Source organism: Phoxinus phoxinus (assembly GCF_949152265.1).
Source record: "Phoxinus phoxinus genome assembly, chromosome: 24".
Taxonomy (NCBI): domain Eukaryota; kingdom Metazoa; phylum Chordata; class Actinopteri; order Cypriniformes; family Leuciscidae; genus Phoxinus; species Phoxinus phoxinus.
In genome coordinates, this window is record NC_136899.1 from 2,365,879 (window position 1) to 2,370,237 (window position 4,359).

The 4,359-nt window shown below is 34.1% G+C and overlaps 1 long non-coding RNA gene across 1 annotated transcript; it reads right to left on the reverse strand.

The window, feature by feature from the left end:
- Positions 1-920: 920 nt before the first annotated feature.
- On the reverse strand, positions 921-3,798 carry LOC306992954. Its single transcript, XR_013796370.1, has 5 exons — positions 3,498-3,798; positions 2,941-3,051; positions 2,624-2,737; positions 2,212-2,304; positions 921-1,100 (listed from the first exon to the last, which is right to left on the reverse strand). It is a non-coding gene; the product is annotated as an uncharacterized lncRNA (long non-coding RNA).
- Positions 3,799-4,359: the final 561 nt, after the last annotated feature.

Sequence of the window (4,359 nt, forward strand, 5' to 3'; positions counted from 1 at the left end):
GTGCACTTAAGTCTAAATTCTAAATGAGTTTGATATTGCTCTCTGATTTACCAATTTCAATGTAAAAAGCCTACAATGCACTGATGTTGTTTTTATGCAGTTTCAAAATACAACATTTAAATAGAAAAAGTCTAACAATGCACTGATGTTCTTATGCAGTTTCAAAGTACAACATGAGCATGTTTAAATGTAGGAACAAAGTTTATTTTGGTGTCTTTGATGCAAAAATACAACATATGGGCTCCTATATTGCTGTTGTGTCATCACTCATGCAAGCCATATCTCTCCGGTTCCTCATTTAGGACACTTTTCATGAACTGGCTCCCATGACAAACTAATTGAATAGCCCAGCTTTAGGGGCTCTGTACAAAACAGATGCTCACAATTATCCACATAAATAAGTGACCAAAAGATAATTAAATTATTAACCAGCACCATTATTAAAACACCATTTAGATACCACACTTACATAATTGTTACCTCTCTGCGCTGTGTCTCAGTTGCTTGGATGCAGTTTATGGCGTGATCTGGTCATCATGGAAATGACTCTGAAGATGAGAGAATATTCAAACACGGAAAAGTTCTGTATTTAGGCAACATGATTTATTATAATCAGCTGAAATCACACTGTTAGCCCGGACAAGTTGAATCTACTTAAAAAATGTGAGCAAACTGGTTGCCCTAAAATATTTAAGTAATGGTAACTTTAAAAATTCAAGTTGATTTAACTTAAAATCCTTTGTAATATAAATTACTTTGCAGTTAGTACACATAGTATATTTAAGTTCAATGTACTAGCCCGTATACTTAAAAAATGTGAGCAAACTGGTTGCCCTAAAAAAATTAAGTAATGTGTACTTGATAACTTCAGTAAAATAAAATAAAAAAGCAAGCAAATAATTTTCTCTCTCTTTTTATTTCAATTGAAACATTTTCATTTCAAAATACAACAGTGAAGAAACAATTTCTTGCCTTCAAGTTTAAGAGGTTTCTAACTTTTGTAATAAGACTGTCTACTCAGAAACTAGCTGTGGACTTTCTGAATCCAGGCATAGGATTCCAACTGGAATTTGGTGGTACGAGTCCTGGTCATTGACATCCTAACAAAGAAACAGATTGACACGGCATTATAATGACAGTTAGATAATACTGTGTTGTCAACTAAAATGTATCTCCAATACAATGTAAACTACACTGAAATGCATTAAAAAAAAGTTATCACTTTCTTCATTAACTGGATATTTTACACACTTTCAGCCCCAGTTGTGCACAAGCTTTTATGGTTAGCTGCCAAGCCACATTCACTGCACTTTTGCTACAAATACTTGTAATGTATAAATCTATTTATGGTAGCACTGTACTTCAAAATCAAAAGACATTAGTAAAAGGTATTACTTTCAGTTGTACTTAAAGGCTTCGTTCACCCAAAAATTTTAATTCAGCCATTAATTACTCACCCTCACATCATTCCAAACCTGTAAGACTTTCGTTCATCTTCAGAACACAATAAATATATTTTTGAAAGATATTCAATATCTTTGAAATCTGATAGTTTTCTGTTCCTCCATTGACATTCTGCAAAACTATCACTTTCAAGATCCATAAAGGTAAAACCTCATTAAAGTAATCCATATGACTCCAGTGGTTTAACCAAAATTTTATGAAGTAATGTGAATGCTTGGTGTGCACTAAAATAATAAAATGTTGTTATTTACAAAATATATATTTCCAATGCACATTCACAAGAGCACCATGACGCATGGTTAAACCACTGGAGTCACATGGATTATTTTACTGATGTCTTTACAACCGTTCTAGGGCTTGGAAGTGGTAGTTGCGTAGACTGTCACTGAAGGGACATACAGAAACCCTCAGATTTCATTTGTGTTTGAAAGATGAATGAAAGTCTTACAGGTTTGGTAGGACATGAGGGTATGAGTAATTAATGACCAAAGAATGAGTAATGAATTTTTATTTCTGGGTGAATTAATCCTTTAAACTGCAGAAATAAATATTTTATTTTGAGCCTATTTCACATTTGAAGACAAATATTTTCAGTTTTTCATTTCATTAACCAATATTACAGATATTCCGAAATATTAAAAATACTGAAAATAAATGTCTGGGAGATACTGATAAACTATTCTGAACATTAGTAGCAGACAGGACTCTAATGGTAACAGTAACATTTAAAACCTATTAAAAACTTACAGAGCAGGTCTTAAAGAATACAGAAGGGTCATCCCCCAAAATGACCGGCAGTCTACGAAGGCAAAGGGACCGAACATCTGTTGGCTCGGTGGTCTGGAAGATATTGGAGATATTGAAGTTTGTTAGGGATGCTCACCCAAATTTCCCCCAAATTTGTCAGATTTTGGTAAGTAAAGAACAGGGCAAGACAAGATGACAAACAGGAAAGGAGAGAGCAGAGAATGGAGGAGTAAAGGAAAAAAAGACAAAACAAGAAAAGTGGAAGAGTATAGTGGAGAGGACATGAGAAAGAAATTTGAGATTTAAGAATGGAAAGAAAAAGAAAGTGAAGTCCAGAGGAAAGAGGAGAAGAAATTAGAGAAATTACAATAGGAAAAAGAGAGGGTAGACTGATGTAGACAAGTAAACCCACCTTTGTCTGGAGTAAAAGCTCAGCCAAAATCAGATTTGGAGAGTAATGATCAAGTGCATCAAAGAAGTTCTCTCTGAGATTTTTCCCCGCCACTCTGTTGAACTCATAATAAACCTAAATAAAGGTAAACATAGCAAACAATATTGGCTGTCACCACATCTATGACCACAACATGATTTCAGTCACAGTTTATGACCTAAGTGGTCATAAATACCCATTTTCATTTATACATATGTTTATTCAAATACTCAATTTAAAAAATTAAAAACGTAGCAAAATGTACGTTTTTTTTCTAACTTAAGCTTAAATTCACTCACCAGATTAAGTAAACTGTGGTCGGTCGTCGTGTCTCACTGGAAATCTCGTTGTATCTGTGTCGAACATGCAGGGGTTAAAATGGGACCGCCGTGCACGAGTGAGAAAACCACCTAGTTAACAAGTGAAAATGTCACGACCTGTTTAAAGCATGTTATTGCTCACAAACAGCCCCTCAATAAAATAAAATAAAAACTCAAACCAATAACGTTAAATAGACGAAAAAAGTCAGATTAATTCGCCAGGAGATCGAGCGGGCTTCGTGTTCGCTGCACTCAAGCGAAAATGGTTTTATGGGGCATATTTTTGTCCCAAACGGTTTAAAACAATGTTTAAACACTACTCACAAAGATCATTTTGATGGAGAGAGAGAGAAAAAACCAAATGAACAGACGAAACTATGTCTGCTAAATTCGCCTGTGTTTCAAGTTCAAGCGGGGCTAACGTTAGTGAAAAGAAGTCCAAAATTACTTAAAACAACGTTTTCACAACTCAAATAATAATCGGTGAAAAATAGAAACAATAAACCTGACTAAAACATTTGTTTTAAACTACTTACCAACAGCTCTACGAATTTGCATGCACTTTTCAACCACGAGAGAAAATGGCGTTGCTTGCCTGACTTGAAACAACTGTGTGTGCGTGCGTCACGTGTGTGTGTCCTTGTGGCGAGTGGGGGTAAGGGGCGTGGTCAGTACACAAACTCTACAATTTTAATCCATTAAACTTAAAGTTTTCCACACATTCAAATATGTCTACAAAAGTAGTAGAATTCACTTACATTTTTATAGTAATGCATTCAAAATTAAATAATTTAAGTGTACTGTAATTAAATTGTTAATTAGATATAAAATCCGGGCTAACAGTGCAGGAAAAGAGCAGAAAAACACAATGTTAACATTTCCCCCTATTATTATTAATACAATTAGACACAGGCTGTTGTAACCTTTGATACATATATGAGTTCACAAATCATTAATATTATTAAATTATAATGATGATACCAACTAAATTACTCAGTATGCAATGTAGGCTACATGTAAACTTACATAAATACTTCATTGTGTATAAAACTGTAATGAATCCTTTAAAAAAAAAAATTCATAAAATTCACATAGCCTACGAATATGTGAAGAATATCTTGACAGTCATCAGATAATTCATAATTCATAATTCAGATCATAATTCATTAAAATGGATTTACTTACAATGTGATGTTTTGATCGGTCCGTCTTCTTCAGCTCACACTGAGAATCTGCAGACGACTACAACAGAAAGCCTGCTTTATACTGAACCCAACATCCTTTCTCTGAAGGTCATGTGATTTATGCGAAAAAATTTTTTATGGTCCAGGTAGACTGGGTGTAATAAACAAAACTCAGCATCTCTAAAGAGGTTGTTTAATGTTATTTGTAGGCAGG